General features: G+C 45.4%; 1 protein-coding gene across 2 annotated transcripts in view; it reads right to left on the bottom strand.

The window, feature by feature from the left end:
* The window catches only part of TSPAN18 (tetraspanin 18), a 182423-nt gene that overhangs the window by 122872 nt on the left and 41487 nt on the right, over positions 1-18064 (bottom strand). The window contains exon 1 of one of the 2 annotated variants that reach the window (XM_051621349.1): positions 1021-1110. The exons of the other annotated variant lie outside the window; for it this stretch is intronic. The gene's annotated coding sequence lies outside the window, so the exon portion shown is untranslated. Of the gene's footprint in view, positions 1-1020; positions 1111-18064 lie in introns of those variants that run through there. 2 annotated transcript variants of the gene reach the window in all.

The raw sequence follows: 18064 nt of genomic DNA, 5'->3' as shown, positions 1-18064 counted from the left end.
CCACCGGCTATTCAGTGAAATATGTGCCTAGAGCATATTAATCGTCTTCAATTTTTGTCTTATTATAGAAACACAAGCAGTAATCAGGCTGAGCTTACTAATTGCTGAGAGAAGCGCTAGAGACAAAAAAAGAAATTACCATTCCCAAACAGACTTCACAGAAAACCACCCAAATACAATGTAACTGCAAAGGCTGTCTACTTGCCCCCTACGACATTTAAATACAAAAGTTATTATAAACTTGTAAGTGCGCAGCTGTATAGTTTATAGAACCCACGCATCTCAGCGGGGTGGTACTTCACTAACATGTTGTTGCAGCTATAAATCTCTATTAGAAAGCAGGGACTGACCCAGGGTGGCGGGATAGCTAGCAGCCTGCCGATCAGCAAAGCGTGAAAGACAGAATTCCCACCGGATTGGACTGAAGTCAGAACCACGGGTAACCCACTCTCCCACCTTCCTCGTCCGAACTTCGCCCCAGACCGCGACGGCCGCCCAGCAGAGCGCCCAGGCAGACCCCCAGTCGCTCCCCCCGCTTGCCGCTGCAGCAAGAGGGCTCCCGGAGGGGCCGGGGCCAGTAAAATACAGAAATACTGAGGGCAGGCTCTGAGACTCCCGAAACGCTCCCGGGTACCCACTACGAGAGGCTCCCCGAGGCGCGGCCCCGGAGAGCTGCTACCAGCGGGGCGAGTTCAGCCGGCTCGGGCTGCCCGGAGCCTCCTCGCCGGCTCCCTTGCCGGCGTGACGGTCAGGCGGGCTGGCAGTTCGGCCGCGAGAAACTTGCCCGCCGAACAGCCCGGGGAGCGCGGCTGCCCAGCCCCGGGCCGGGGAAACGAGGCGGGGGCAGGCGAGCCCTCCCCGGCAGTGCGCCCGGCCGGGCCCCGCGCGTCCCAGGGCAGCGGGAGGGCGGTGCGGTGCCCGCCAGAGCCGTCCCCGCCGGGACCGGGACCCTCGGCAGCGCGGGCCGAGGAAGGCTGCGGCGCGCAGCCGGGCGCCGAGACGCGAACCCCGGCCCGTTACCTGCCGGCGGCTGCAGCAGGCTCGGGCGGCGGCTCCCGGGGCAGAGCGAGGCAGGGCTGGCGGCTCCCGGCGGCGCTGGGCTCCCACTGCCGTGCGCGCCCCGTGCCCGGCAGCCGCGGAGCGCCGGAGCCGCCAGCGCAGCCGGCTCCACCCCCGGCCGTGCCCCCTTCCCCGCCCCGCCCGGCCTGGCGCAGACCTGCCCGCCCGGCCCGGCCCGCCCTGCCGCTCGGGCGCTGCGCTGCCCCCGCCGGGAAACTTCCCGGGGGCCCTCGGCCGAAGTCGCCAGAGGCAGCCAGGGGAGTCTCACGGGACGCGCCCCGGCGGCCGCTCGGTCGTGTGCGCTGCGGCCGCCCCGGGAGGGTGGATGGCTCGGGGGCAGCCAGCCCGGGAGCCCTCCCGCCGGGCAGCAGGGCCTCATCCCCAGGGAAGGAGAGCTGCCCACCGCCTGGCTCCGGGGAGCGGCCCCTGGCACCTGGTGGGGCTCTGCTGCACCCGGAGCCATCCCTCGGAGGCAAAAGAAAGGGAGCAGGAAAGTGGGAGGTCACTTGTGTGTCTTGGTGAGAGCTGCCGAAAGGCACTCGGGGATCTGTCAGGAAAACTTCAAAGAATGACACAGTGGGATGGGAAAGCCTTTCAAAATACATACCAAACCAAGCGAAGAGCCCATGTGTGTGACACACGGGAAAAGCCAGCCCTCCTTAGCCTGGTTTCCTAAGGAAATACGGCTTCTGCAGTTGTGCTCTGTGTGCATTCCAGTAATTTCAGCACCAGTTAAACGATTCCAATTAAGTTTGACAACTGCAAATTTCAGGAAAATAGATAACTGTTTAGAAGAGGTTGTCTGTTTTACTGCTCTTGCACCTAGGAAGACTGTGTCCTAAGTCCAACAGCGTACAACAGGCAGGCACCAGGGAATCCCCAGGAGGGAATAAACTAAACTGGCCCTAGGGAAATCACACCTCACTGATCCTGGTGCTCACAGAAGTCCTTGGCGAGTTGGAGAGAAAGAAATTGAGGGAGGAAAAAGTGTGCAGAAGTAATGCTGGTACCCTCAGTAACAATAGCTCAGGAGCAAGGGCATCAGTAAATTGGACACTGCATTCACATGTAACAACAAATACAGCACTGAAGAATTTGCAGTCCTGCAAGTGGTCCTATGCAGATAGGGTCTTGTGCTGTTAAGAAGTCCTGCTTATTTTCTGATGCTCTACAAGATGGGGGATGCAGATCTGCAATCTCAAAGCTTATTAAACAAGAGACAACACAAATACCAACCGAACAGTGCAAAGGAAAAAAGATGTGCCAGCATCTCTGTGTAAATGTCTCTGCTAATGCCTCATTTATCTGGTAATGAACAGTTACAAGGCTCCCCAGGTGTAGGTATTTGTTGGCATGGGCTTTCTTTTTTTTTTTTTTTCCTAATGTGATATAAAAATAGGGAGATACACACAGAATTTAACAGTAATGGTCCCAAATCCATTTCCGAGTAATAGCAAAACTAGATTATACAACCAGATCGTATTTGTAACTTGTGTTTTGTTATAGGCTATTGCTTAAGACAGGCAATAATTTCAATGGCTGATATTTTCTTGTAATGTTTGGGCCCATGTTTTTCCATTTCTGTTTCACTATCCATTTATTTGTGTCACAGCATGATCCTACCTCTCCTTGGTCTTTGTGGCAGACTAGGGGATTTTCATTTCTTTATTAGACACAGTTTGACATGAGGTAATAGCCTTGTTCCTCATTTGATTCCTTTGCAAAGGACTCAGAGTGCTATTTTCCAGGAGGCTGGCTTGTCATACCCCTTGAGCTGCAGCAGATCACAGTTCTTTTAGAAAGAGATTACATTTGTGTTCTACAGACCTGCCAAACTGGGCTCTCTTGGTCCTCCCTCTGTGCCTTCTTTAACAATCTCACACATTTAACCCTGCACTGTCACAGGACCATTTGAAGATCCCACACACCAGGCAATTTTGCTGTGTACCTGGTGAATAAACCATGAAAATGAGCATATATCTGTCTGGCTGCCCAACTTCTACCCGTTTTGTGGCCTAATGCAAAATCTCATTCAGAGGTTTTCTAGAAAAGTGGGGGTGTGACTTAGTCCTGCCCAAAACACCACAGTTTTAAACAGCTCCAGATTCTATAGACAAGATCCCTTCTTCATCAAGGACACTCTTGGCATGTTTCCAACTGCTGCCCTCCCCGTTCCCTCAGTGACATCATTATTCTGATATTTTGGAAAAAAGTATAGGGCAATGTATCCTAAGACTTGTACGTGTTTTCTGGTTTTCATCCTGATTCTAGGGAACTGTTTTGTAAATGAACAAAAGTCAACTATACGTGACCCCAGCTTTCAAATCTTCCACATGCTCATGTAGACACAATAGTGCTCTTACATGCTCAACTGTGCAATTTAAGAGGCCACTACTGAAAATGAGGTTCCCGAGTTTATAGTGCTTTCACTGTCATGAAGGAACTGCTTTGTGAATCCCAGCCAGCACTCAACTGAGTTTTGCATTTAAAGCTGGGGTTTACATTCTTTGTTATGTGTAAAGGATATAGTGTATCCTCTGAATTTAGAGCATAATAGCGACCTTGGATAAAACCAGTTTTACCATAGATAAACTTAGGAGAGGGCTGCTTTACTTGTTTTTTGAAAAATACGTCACTGAAATTAAATCAGAACAAGGCAACAGTTCCATGGTTTAGCCCAAAACAGTAGAGCTACTTTCTCCTGTTTCCAAAGTGCCTAGAGCTGCAGCCCTCCCACTGTCTGAAGGGTCTGTCTCTTGAATATTACATCATCTGGATCTTAAGTCTCTCCATTATACTTTTGATAGGCTTGAGTTTTCAGAAGCAGAAACTGTAATATTGGGAAGCCACAAACAAATCGGGGCCAGTTCCTCACTGGTGAAACTATGGATTTTGAGATAATTGAATTTTACTCCAAAGAGCCAACCCATTACTTATGAACCCTTTCCTGTCTGTGCTTCACATCTGAGTTCTCAACTTTACAGTTTCTTGGTTGCTTCCTTCCCTGGCCTCCCCACCTTTCCTCCCACTTCCTTTGCCTTCAGACCACTCCCTTTCTTTTCCTATTATTTTCTCTCAGTAGTTTTGCTAACGTCTTTCCCAATTTGCTGTCAAGGCAGATAAAGCAGGAATCCAACCACGATCCAGCTTGGCTATGGTTCCTAGAGCTGGACTGACACACAGTCCAGCTCATTGCCTCGGCAGATGGGCAGAGGGAAACTCTCTGGCATCTGCATGCTGGAACCTGAGCACCAGTCTATTCCCAGATAACTATGGCACATTCCAGGAGCAATCTGTGCTCAGTAGAAATCACACAGTGTTATTAACTCTGCTCTGAGACTGAATGGCACTTCTGAGAGTGCAAAACAAAAAAGGTCTTAGCCACAAAGAGCTTAAGATGACAAACTATCTGTCTGAACCTGATCACCTGCTCCCAGATAAAGACAGCAAAGCAAGACATCTTGTTTTTCTGAAATGTCAAGCACTTGTAGTGCTGACTGAAGTTACACTGATCAGTGTGCTCTCTCATCTGCTGTTAGACTGCTTTCCCAGGGCCCCTCCATCAGGCCTGGGAAAACAGCATGAGAGGGCAGTTAATGTACTGGTAGTGAGGGGTTTTTTCAAGCTTCATTATTAAAATCATAATTAAAACCTTGCCAGTGTATTTTTCAATCCAATTTTGCTTTCCCAGGCTCAGCTGGGAAAACTGAAGCTAAATTGTTTATGAGTTGGTTTCTTTGTCAATATCAGCATTTCCCAATCATTTTCATCCAAGCAACAACTAACATTTTGGAAGAAAAAAAATATCACAGGCCCTCATGCAGCTTTGCTATGTTTTTGTTGGTTTGGTTTTCAGTTTTTTTTTTTTTAATCAAGCTGCGTTTTAAATATTCATGTACAGATTTATTTTTCCCAAACTTTTTGTATTTACTTGCTCACGTGGTGATGTGCATGTATATTTTTCTGAAATGAAAAAGCATTATTTTGTCATCATGTCACATATGACCTTCTCATTTCTCCCAGATCCACAGACCACAAGATAGAAAGCAGGCTTCTAGGGCAAAAGATATTCTCTTCTTAAGATTATTCAATCCACAAACAACACTGCATGCTCATTGAGATACTCAAATAGGTAGACAATTTTCCTAAATGCTTTCCTGCCCACCTCCCTCCTTCCTTGTGTTTGAAGTTGGAAAATTACATAAAAGAACTGGCAGTGGTGCCTAAAACCAAGACTCCAGAAGCAATGATTGAATGACTTGGACTCTACCCAGAAAAATCTCAGTTAAAATAATTCTTTATAATAATTTTAGTATTCAGCATTGAAGGGTTACTTTTAAAGCAAAATGAACATATTTAAATAATAGCCATCTTCACTACTGAAAACAGGTAAAGCTGTATATTAGTGAACTGAAAAAACTTCAGAAAATACCCTGTCCATGGTTTACTTTTCTTCCTTACGTTTTCTAAAATGCAGCTTATGCCAAAAACCCAAGAATTCCAACTCCATATCCTTTGAGAAAGTTCTCAGCATTCATATTTCCTCTAAAACTTGCAGCTGAGCTTTTTCTGTACTTAAACTCTACATGGTAACAAACTTTGTTATTTCTTATAAATTTTCACTAAGGACAAGCAAAATGGGGACCCCCCCATTTTACCAGAAACCCCCCCAGGCCCTTTCCCCTACATGTTTAAATATGGCAAGAGAGACAAATACAGAGGAACAGTTATCCAAGTTTACACATAAGAAATTGAGGCACAAAGAACGAATGCTGAAGAAGTAGTAGAGGTCTGTGACAGCTTTGGGACATGAGCTAGGAGATCCTGGATCCCAGACAAGTGCCTTACTCATCTCAACATCTATTCTCAAATGTTTTTACACTTCTTGGCATATAACACAAAGGGAGGAGGCTCAAATGCACTTTTAAAACTCCTGCTGACACTAAAATCCTGAAGCTATTTATATTCTTGTAAACTTTTACAAAGCACCTTTTTCCTTCTTCTTTTTTTTTTTTTTTAAAGAAAGCTAGTAAACATATCTTCAGGCTTTATTGTTCCCTGATACGTTCCAATTAAATAACATTTTATTGGACAGTTAGAGTTCTTCTTGCTTTTTCTGACAAAGATATGGGACATAGTTTACAGATATCTACAGAGGAAAGCAGTAACTGCCAGGGGGCAGATGGAGGTGTCGAAAACTTCACTTCTAACAACAGTTAGATGGTCACCCTGCAGTTTCTTTCAATGCAGCCAGTTGTGTTGCCATAACTTGTTAAACATCTGCTAAAAACATATGGAATCATCCTGGGGATGTAAGTTGATGCCATTCATCATACTATTCCAGTGCTTCCCTTCTCCTGAAATGACTCCCTCCAGAGAGCCAACTGAAGCAAAGGATCCTAATGTTGTTGCATATAAAGGGATCCCTGGCCAGAAAAGTGGTGAAAAAAAAAAAGCTCCCCTTGAGCCTGGGAGAAGGTCCTATCCAAGCAAATACTTCTGAAGAACATGAAACAGGGCTAAGGAGAAAAACAAAAGAGCACACATTAGGATGCCAAGTGAGTCATCCCACTGGGCCCTTAGGTGAAAGGTGGTAGCGTGGTATCCTAGGGCAAAACTATTCCCCATTCTGCAGAAGGTGGCTTACATGGGCACTACCAGCCCAGCTGGGAGATTGCTGACATCACAACTTGTGGCATGGAAGGGCCTGAAGTTTTTCCTAGCATCACATAAAATAGAATTTTATTAAATCCACAAAGTTGAACTGTCCACTGTGTAAACACTGGAATAAACACTCATGACTGTGTAAAATGATCACAAGAAAGCTGTAAAATGCAACCACAGTGTCAGTGACTTGGAGCATTACAACTGGCACTCCATTTGCATGGTGTAAAGGTTGCTGAACATCACACAGGATCCCAGGATTTTTTATTATCAAATTCAGTGCCTGAAGTGGGGTGTAGCTTTTAAGAACTGGCCCAGTCTCCAGTGACAGGTGGAGTTGTCATACCCTAACAAGTCCATGAAGCAATGTTTGGATGATGATGCTACTATAACCTCATTGGGGTAGCTGTTGAAAAGTACACAGCTCTCTTTTGTTCCCAGAAGTTTCTGGTTTTTCACAGTTATGCTACGTTCTTTAGTAAAAGATAGTGCTTCTCTGCAGACCTCTTTTCACTTGTCATTCACCCCTCTTCCAAGCATACACACAGCCAGGGCAGAAAGAAAACTGCTTAAGTTTTGCTTCTTTTCCCTCAGTGTCAAGAGTTCTTCTGTGCACGGATGCATGTGGCAGCCCTGCTCTTCTGTCAACAAAAGGGAACCAGTAATGAATAGAGCCTCCATGCTGAGTATAGGAGCTGTGAGGTTGCTGAATGCTGTGTGGTGGGATTGAGGCAGATTTGGTGCTTGGTTAAGATCAGCTATTTTTGAAAGTGTAGTAATAAAATGGATGGTCCTGGTGAACCCTTTACCAGGCATTAATTCATAAGCCCCCCATTTTTACAAGTGAAAGCAAATGAATGCCAAGCATATGCAGTGGTTTCCCCAAGTGGACATCAGGATTAAAATGTAGAGCTTCTAACCTGTGATCAAACTGCATTAATGCACTTCAGCTACTTCAGACATGATGTTTCTTTACCTGAAGATGGAAACCCTTTCAACAGCCAAACACTCATTAGCTGGAATGACTATTGTAGAAATATGGTTATTTTACAGCTTAAAAATATGGATTCTTGTTGGTCACTGTGGTACACAGGTTGGAACTATGTGAGCCCCTTACCTGATTCCTGCTGTGAATGTTTTAAACAACATTGTGAGTTCCTCGCTGCTGTTTCATATCAGGAAAAGATAAACTGTGTATTTATGAAAGGTTGGAGCCAACTTCACCCCTGGTTTTACTAGACTGATTTCAATGAAATAATGCCAAGGACACAATCTTGTAGCTAGTAGCCCTTTGTCACCTACCGAGGTTAACTTATTGTACATACATCACAAAAGCTTACAAAGCAAGAGACAAGAAGCATCTCCTTGTTTCCTGCTTCTCTGAGCTACTCTTAAAGAAGGATCTAGAATCTAGATTCTGTTTAAAAGATCCCCAAGACACTCTTCCAGCAAACCCTTGAAGCCTGAGAAGAGTGGAAAGCCTGGCAAAAGCTCTGAAGCTTCCTGCTCCTCCCTCTTGTTGCAACCAGCCCTTTGTGCAACCTTTCATGCCATGTTTTAGCACTTGCGTTCCTGGCTTTGCAGAAGCGTCTGTGAAACTTAAAAACATTCAGAAAAAAATGTTAACCAGGCTCTTCTGAAATCACTAAAAGTATGGCTTAGTGAAGACTAAGGAGTTCAGAGGGGAACAGGGCTGTGCCCAAACCACTTCTGCAGCACTGCTTTTAAGACAGATTCAGTTTCTCTAGTAGAGATGCAGAGGGGAAGAAGCAGTGCAAGCCCTCAGGTTAGCTCCTCTGACCAGTCTGCAATCCAGTCCGTACATTTCCATTTTCCTCTCGCCTAGTACGTCTCGCAAGCCCTCTCCTTTCATCTCCTCTTCTTTTCTCTATGCTCATTTTCTCTCCCTGTCTCCAGCCCTGCTGTATTCTCTGTAGGATTTTCACTCTAATTCTTTACTTTCCCCCATGCATCCCTGTGATTGTTCATCACTCACGCTCTAACAGGTCTCTATGTTGTCCTCCAGGTGATCTCATTTTGGTTCCACAGATAAGGACACAAAGCAGAGTGCTTTGCAAAAGGAGGGTCAGAGACTGACAGAAAGGGCTTTTCATTTTAACCTGACAGAATGGGGACAAAGACCTCTGTTGCAAGCAGAAGCTGTGGCATGTCAGAAAGGATGAGAATGGAAACTCTGGCATTCTTGGAAACAACCACTGAAATGAAGCAATAGTTTTGGGAAGCTCAGGGTATTTATAGAGTAGCTGGTCTCCTTCCAGCTGGCATTTGCAGTGTTCCAAGGCTATAATCAGGCAAATACAGAATTTGCCAACCAAGACTTTATTGAGTGTCCCTTCACCTGCGCCAGAAATGGCTTCACTAATGTGCAGCATGTGCACTAGTGGCTGAAGAGCCTTCACCCCTCATCAGTCAGAGAAGTGCAGTTGTGTGTGCAGCAGGACCAGCAGAGGCAAGGGGATGGCAAGCTATTAAGGATGAAGCCTAATGGCCCCTTGAGAGCATTGGGAGTGGGGAAATCAAATAAAATTTAAAAAACCCTTCACCTGAATTTTAATCACACTCAAGGGAAGACATGATTTTAAATACAAAACATTACACAGCTGCTTTGCTACACAAGATTAACTTCATATAACAGGATGAATAAAAATATTCCCACTCAAACTTTCTGAAACATTCTGCCCTGAGGCAGTGAGAGAAACGGCACAGAATGCAGAATGAGGCAGAGAGCTGAGCTAGAGATGCTTTTAAGCTCTGTGCAAGTCACCCATCCAAAGCTGGGCTCTGACACAAATCGCCTTCAGCACCTCAAATTAATAATTCATTCTTAGCTGAGCAATCATTGTAAGATCTCTTTTTGTAGACAGACAGAGAGAACAAATATAAGAGTTTATGCTGGCTGGCAATACCGTGAATCTTTGAAAGCAACAGGCTATGACAGCCCTACTTAGGTTCCCCTAGTGTTCTGCTTAGAGCCTGGGCATCTGCAAAAGACTTGTAAACGTGCCTGTATGAGGAGTGACCCACTTCTGCAATTGGAAGCTGGAATGCCTCCCAGATGCACACATCATGTTTTGGCAACAGAGAGGGAGAGAAGTTCAAGGAAAATAGGAAAAGAGTTCAGAAGAGAAGTGTGAACAAAAATACCGAAGCAGCAAAACATCTAGTTCTAAAGTTTTTGCAATCAGTCACCCAAAATGAGCTGGTATCACAGGCACAAGAGATCTTTGTGGTAGAGATGAGGCAACATCCCTCAGCCATCAAGAGGAGTTGTAAGCTCACATCACAGCCTGTCAAAGTCAGCAGGGACTTAGTCATAAATTGATTTACTGGAGTATCAGCTGGAGGTACAACCTTTTTACTTTTCAAGCTGCAGAGTAAATGCATGCATGCTTGACAGGTAACTTCCCTTGGTGACCCCATCAGCCATTTAGGAAGCAAGAGTGCCGTTTCCTTAGTGCTCAGCGTGACAGGCAGTGTGCAATTCATAAAATACACTTCCATCCATAAAGAAAAATATCTAAAATTAGCGGTTTCCTATTTCTGATAAAAACTATCAGAAACAACCAACTGATCATTGTGCACTTACCTTTTTGATAGTCCTACAGCCATCCCACTAGGTCCTGGAAATTAACAGGTCAGCTTCTAACACTGACTAGGCCTTGGAAAATAAATCCATATCTCAACAATTGTTATGAGTCAGACGTGATTTTCTTCTTTTATGCCAGATGAGAATTCACAACTTCAGTGTGACGCCAGTCACAGAAACAAGCAAAACAGCAAGTAGCCTAGGACAGCAGTGTGCTCAGGGACAGCAGTGTACTCAGGGACAGCGTGCTGCCTACTTAGCCCCTGTGGCAGCTCTGGAAAGGCAGGCTGGGGTGGCTGTGGCTGCTCAGACAGAAGTCGGGGTTATTTGGAACAGATGCAGCCATCACTTACCTGATCTTGCTCAGGTGTCTGGCAGCAGTAGTTGTAGCAATCACAGTTCCCCAGTGTTCTCCCCTCAGCCTGCAATTGCAATTGTACCCCTTCTTGCTACTCTCCTCTTCCCTGTGGAAAAAGCAGTCTTGTCCCAGGCCCTCATCTTGGGGGCTGAAAAATTCTACTTTGTCTATGCTGTTGAGAAAACTTGAGTCACCCTCAGGCACTGTTGATGCTCTGCAGCTGGAGGTGTTCTGAGTGAGATGTAAATCAAGATACGTGGTCATAAAGCAGCTAGTGACAAGTCTTGGAGGAAAAAAAGGTGTTATCTTTAGTAACCAGGCCAAATGCCAGCTCCAGCTAAGATAACAGACATTCTACGGACTTCCTGCGATTTTCCTTCAGTGAAATATTAGCCTCTTCACTTCCTGCCAGAGTGTCATTTAACACTGCTTTGCTAGTCCATTGTGATTCTCTCAAAGGAAGCTGCATTTCAGTAAAGAATAAAGTAACTCCACTACATTAGAGATGCATCCAAACTGTGAGATACAGAATGAGATTTATATACGTATTCAAGAGGCTGCATTAGTTCAGTGGTTTAGTTCAATTTTGATCAGTAAAATTAGCAATAATCCTTCATTGTAGGAAAAACCAACAAAGCTGTATCAGAAATGTAAATGTTGCTAAATTTCTTCAGAACAATAGCAAGACCCTCTTCCTCTAGCACCTTGATCTCGGATTCCAGCAGCCACTAATCCTATCACCTGGAAACAACTGCTGCTCCTAGAAATTGCACTGAAGTCCTCTTCAAACAGCAGGTACCAGGCAGGTTCCACTGTCTTTCATCATGATAGCTCCTGGGCCATATCTAAGCAAACATTTGCTGCACATATTGCTTTGTAGACACCATCAGGTGATATAAATGCTTTGTCATAACATACTGCTTGAGCCCGAGATAAAACTACACCAAAACAATGTTTCCCTACAATTTCCAACAGTTTGTCCCTCCCTGTATATTTGCACTGAAATATGCCAGCGTACCCAAGGAAAATGGAACAGCTCCCAGAGTAGGCAGGAGGAACTGTTGTTTCTCTGTTCACAATGGGTTTCATCATCAATCAGGCATGTTCATTAAAGCTTGCTTCCTTTAGCAGGATCACTGTAAAGGGCAGTGGAGGAGGATCAGGAGTAGAGACTTATGACTTGCCATCTTCCAGGATTTGTCCTGAAGATTAATTAAATCCACCACTTCAATGAGGCTGAGTAGCTACTGAATGGGTGACGAATGTCTTTACATTCTAGTGTGACTTTACAATAACAAGACATCCTCTCTACACATGTAAGGCCATGGCTTTCACAGGAGCATGAGGTACTGAGTACAAAACATGGGCCAAGGAGAAAAGGCACAGCTATTCATTGAAATCCAGGTAGTGTCAGAGCCTCAGGATATGTAAAACCAGCACTGCTGCAGCTAACAGGCAATTTCTCCATTAAGTGTCACACTGTTCACATGTTCCTGCTTCTCCCTTTTCTCCCAGAGCGCTGATGGTGCTGTTGATGGAGGTGGGACTATAGCCAGCTGTTCCCTGACATGAGGTGTGCCAGGCAGTGGGAGGCTGCCTTCAGCTCCAGAAGCTGTCAAAACCATCATGGATTTATATTCTGTGAAAGTAATTAGGGACTCCCCATTGCTCCTCCACTCGCTTCCCATTTGTAGGGCAATCACATCAGACAAGAGTTGTGCTCCGTCAATGCTGCCAGCCTCCCCTGAAGCCAGTGGGGACTATTAAGAGAGGTTACTAGGGCAGATGGAATATTCCTCACTAGAACACACATGCAGAGCTATAGATTTTGCCCTTGAACATAGCCTGTGGCAATTTCCAGTAGATAAATGAAAGCTGCTATTTTCATTTATTTTTATTTTTTTTTAAATAATTATTTGCATCATTTCTTGCTTCTAGTCGTAGTGATTGCATCTCCAGTCTGTGGTAGAGACACATCCATTTTTTACCTTCCTTATTTGCCTGATTTTTTCAGTTCACTGACTCTCTCTACAACTAGTGCTGGGATACAGAGCACTTGTGCTAAGGGAGTCTGGAAGGGGAACTTCTGCTGCTCCTTTTGATAAGGTTCACAAAGAGACAGGACTAGCTGTGAAATGGTTCTGCAGTTTTCTTCAGCTTGCTTTTATCCTTCCCTCACCACCAACAAACTTGACTAGCAGCTCAGAGAGAGCCTGAGCTCACTTTATCCTCCTGCCCAAGGCAAAAGCCTTTACAATGCATTGAGTTTCTTAGGCTGTGGGCTTCCCCCTGCCATGTGACTTTTGCCAGGATGAAAAGCCAAGCTCCTTCAGTTTCCTGTCTAAGAGCAGATCCCTCTGGCAGAGTCCTTGCCATCTCCCCCGGGTGAACTGCCATTGACCCAGAGAATTCAATTAGGATGGTTCTTCCTTTATCAAACAAACCCCACATGGCCCAAACCAAACATGGTGTATTTGAAAACAAATGGATTGAAATGGCCCTAATCCACTCAGACATAGTCCTCTGCATATGTTCCCTCTGATTCAGCCTACCCACAAATACAATCAGGGAATCATCATGATCCCATCTGGTCTGAGGGAGAAAAGGGGAGTCTGACACCCTGCAGAACAGAGTACCAATGATCAGGACCTGTATCAAACATACCATTACAGTGCTCCAACAGTGCTCTTTGGGACAGTTTTCTGAGTGTCCCCACTGTTGAGCCATTGGGGAAAGTGGGACAGTGCCTGGCTTGGAGTCCTAGAGAAGAAAGCTTGTGTAAGCTTGATTTGTACCATTTTCCCCATGCACAGCAGTGCACGGTACCATCACATGCATTCTGGACAAACCATGCTAGCTAAAGCAATTCTGTAAGCCACCACAGCAGAACCCAGAGCAACCTTGCCTGGAGAGCTCCAAATCATTTCAGCCACTCCATAGATGAAGATTTTTCTTTTCTACCTCAGGAAAGTTGTCAGCATTCCCATTTATAGGGCTCACTGATCTGCTCCATCTGTCCTACAATGTATGCCAGCAAGAAAAAATCCCAGGTCAAAAAGAAGGACTCTCTACCTGACTTGCCCAAAGGAAGAACGCAGCTGTGATGAGAAGTGAGCCATCTTGCTGGCAGATCACCACAGCCACAGATGCTGCACCTATGATTGCCATCACAGACAGCACAGACTTGTTTGTGAGCCCTCCTCTAACACTGTATGCCAAGCAGAGACTTGTGGTTGTAAGAAACTGCTGAACTCCCCTGAAATCTATTTAGACACATCTCCCATGCACCATCTTCTCTTAATCAGCAGAGACTGGGCATGACCCATGCCAGCACACAGGACACTGAGAAAAAGAAAAGCCAGAGGAGGTGCCCCTACCCCCAGGAGTGTGTGGTCTTTTCCACTGCTCCCCAGAGATGTGCTTGTGGAGCCATGGAGAAGGCCAGACACTCAGAGATCCCAGCTCCCTTTTGCTTTGGAGCCCAGAAGAAGAATAGCATAAGTCAGGCAGCACATCTTAGGTAGATGGTGGTACACAAGAAAAGCCTGGTAAAAGAGGGTCAGAGGCAAGTGTGAAGGGCTTGAACAACACTGTCACAAGATCTGCAGGGATGGTGCCTTGCAGTACACTGAGGACATGTTCCAGAGCTACAATGAAGGGCCATTGACAGATACAGGAATTTCAAGCCAGGGTTACACACCTGGGTGTCTGTCAAGTCTGCAAAGACACTAATAAACAAAACCAGTCCTCCCCAGTGCAGCCCATCCCCATCCTCCTCCATGTGATCATTCAGACAGCAGGGCATTTGAGCCAAGGCTCCTGTGGCTACTCTCTCCTCAGTGGGGACTGGGTTCTCATTCAGCTTTATCCCTCCCTCTTGGTGGCAATCTACCGGCAGGAAGGAGGCAAGAGCCAGGAACAAGCATTCATTCTGGGAAGATTCAAAGCCAGCGAATCTACTCCCTTTATACATGTTTTCAGTGTGTAATATGTCTTAGGTGAGTTTAACAAAACTATGAAAAAATAAATCCTCTGAAACTAGACCAGAGATCTCAGCAGAATGTAATTGAAGAAACTGCTGAAAAACATCAATTAGAAGTTATCACATTTTCTATTCCAGGCTGCCTGAAGTATAAGGCAGGACATACACATCCCTGTGTGGTGGATGTGAATTATCCCACTGGAACCAGTAGCCAGCACTCCAAACTTCTGACACGAGCACTTCTTTTGAGCCACTTCCTTTGTCCCAAAAGCCCTTGACAGGTTTTCCCAATTCTCTAAAATACTGGACATGATCTAATTTATTTATTCTGTCAACCCCCCCCCCATAAAGATAAAGGGCAAAAACCAAAGAGGAATTTCTGTTGCACTACCCAGTTACATTACATTCAAAGTAAAAATCCATTAGAAGTTGTTGCAAAGTTTGACTCCACCCCAGTGGCAGGATGCCCCTCTAGGAGCACTGATGGGCAGATTTTTGTACCCGCTGCTGCTTCTTTTTCCCTGTAAACACAACACTCCCTGCAGAGCACCCACACAACAGCACAGCTGCCTTATTGAGAACAAGATACAATATATATGAGGAGACTTCTGGAACGGCCTTCTAAGAGAGCCAGAGAAAGCAGTACCATCAGCTCTACAAGTGCACTGAGCACAACAGAATTCACTGGGCAAATATATTGATCTGGCTTTACTGATTTTGAGATCTGAGAAACTCACAAGAGTGCTTGAAGATGCTCATTTACATTTTGTTACCCAGAATTCACTTCCAACTCATCTATTTCCCACAGGCAGCAACATGAAAGCTGTGGAAACAAGCTATCTTTGCATGAAGGTTTTCCTTTTTAATTAAACATTAAAAACGAAGGCCAGAAATTCCTTCTTCCTTCACAGCTGGAGAAAGCATAAAGGGAGAAGTGAGGGTAGAGAAACAGCATCGATCAGTCACTGTAGAGAGAGAGATTGCTTGGCCATGGATGCTTACAATTGCCTTCTAACTGCTTGGCTCATTCGTGTAACATATGGTGAAGCATGGAAAACCCACCTATAGCCCAAAGGTCACTATGCCACCTGCAGACCCCAGACAACATGCAGCCTTGCACAAATACACATGGAAGTAATTAGGAAGGCAAGGGAGCTGAGATTTGAAGCAGAACCCCCTCAAGTCTGCTGCATTAATCCTTCCAGCTGAGCTGGAGAAGAAGTCTGAATTCCCAGGGATCTGGGAGTTGTAGCTTGTAGCACAGGGTGGAAAAAAAGTGATTTACTGTTTCCTTGCCACTAACATGTCATTGCTTTTGCAGGGTTTGGGTTGAGAGAAGAGCAGAAGGGAGTCAGTTGCAAAAGAGATGGGTTTGCTCACCTCATAACCTGAACAGCTGCAGCCTGGCAGACTGCTTTCTCTTGGCAGTGCTGCTCTTCCATGTGTATTCAGTTTAGAAATTACATTTGGGTTGCTCTTCTTAGGAATTTGAAGTTAGAGGTGACAAGGTCTTTGGCACCAATGTGGTAGATTCCAGGGTGTGGGTAAAGGGATGCAAAGTGACAGGGATTTTGGATTAATTTCTTCCTCTTACTGTTCCATCCTCTAGAAGTCTAAAGTTGCAGACTGTAACCCACTTCCCTGCATTACACTGATCAGAACAACTTCCTCTTACCCCAAAGATCCTACAGGTGAACCACCAGTCAAGAGGTGAACATGATACAGCATGACAAGGAAATTACGGTGGTTGGAGGAATGTGATAGCTTTGGAAGGGTGGATTGAAAACTGGCTAAAAAGAAGGAGGGTTGAGGAAGGACAAGAGGATAAATGTAACCAACAGGGACCCGAGGTTCAAAGTAAGTCTTCAGGCTTCTCTCTCAGTTGATCCAAACACCTGTGGTCACACTACCACATTTGCTACCAGGCAACATGAAAAAATATTGCCAGTCATCAGTCCCTTCATGATACTGGCATATTCCTTTTGTCTCCATTCTACTTTACTCCCCTGAATTAATCCTCACTTGCCCACTTTCCTGTATTTTTCTCTCAAAGCTACACTGCTCAGGCCACTCCTCACACAAAATTATTACTCCACATGATGAAAATATCACCTAGCAATCATTGAAGATGGCGGTGGTGGTGGTGGTTCATGGCACCAGAGCAGATATTCCCTGCAGCCCAGGGGAGAGCCACACACAAGCCATGCAGGAGCAGATTTTCCTGACAGGAACTGCAGCCCATCGAGAACCCAGACCAGAGCAAAAGAAAAATATGGGAAGGGAATGGGCACCAGAAACAAACCACTGTGTACTAACTGTACAGGAGTCTGGAATGAAGGACTGAAGTTGAGCCTGGGCAAGAGGGTGAATGAAAGGTGTTGTTTTCATGTTTGGGTTTTTTTGCTTTCTCACCACTCACATTAGAGATTACATTTTAATTTTAATTGGCAATAAATTAATTTCTCAAAGTTAAGTCTGGTTTGCCCATGACAGTGATTGGTAAGGAACATCTCTGTCTGTATCTCAGCCATGAGCTTTCTCATTCCTGTTCTTCTTATTTCTCTCTTGGTCCTGCTGGAGAGGGAGTGAGCAAGCGGCTGGGTGGGAGTTTGGCTCTTAGCTGGAGCCAAGCCACCAGAATACGAAAGTATAGCTTTTGTAGAGCACACGATCTAGGTTGCAACATGCCCCTTCGATAAAAATAACTGGTTTCATGGCTTTGCTGGAGTGTGAAGTCTTTGCAGACTGCTGGCAAGTGGCACATCATGTTCATGTCACTTCATCAAGTTGTTCACATACTCTTGGTGAGTGATAAACAAGCCACCGCATTCATCTTTGTGCTTCCTTTACTGATGGAACATCCTTCCTAAGTGCAGCCATCTATGATGTTTCTATTTCATCATTCCCCTAGAGGTTTTCTATCTCATTTTAAACTAACAGTTTACATTTTCTGGATTCTGTCAAATAAACAGACACCACCATATGGAAGCTCAGGATACAGGAAGAGGCAAGGATGGGGAGGATTGCTAAGGCCTCTCTCTTCCCACCTCTTCCTGGAATATGAATATTGGGCATGCAATTCCTAGTACAATTATCTCTCTTCTTGTAGAAACATCTGGGTAAATGCTTTGGCATCATACACAGCTGCCTCTGCTTCTTGAAAAAAACAGGCAAACTCATGGGGCAGTTCTGAGTGAACAGCAGGAATGCTTCTATGCTACCTTTCTGCTGCGGCTTGGCCAAGGATTTCAAGGCACATGGTGTCTTGACTCATCTATGGGGTCAAGATTACTTTCCTCCCATACTGGTTATCAGGGAGGAAGAGGGTTGGTGTCTGTTGTTCCTGCTGAGTCTTCCAACTCAGCGCTTTCTACCCACCTCCTGGTGGAGATAA

Source organism: Apus apus, chromosome 5, assembly GCF_020740795.1.
Source record: "Apus apus isolate bApuApu2 chromosome 5, bApuApu2.pri.cur, whole genome shotgun sequence".
Classification (NCBI taxonomy): domain Eukaryota; kingdom Metazoa; phylum Chordata; class Aves; order Apodiformes; family Apodidae; genus Apus; species Apus apus.
This window is presented reverse-complemented; position numbering and strand designations above follow the sequence as displayed.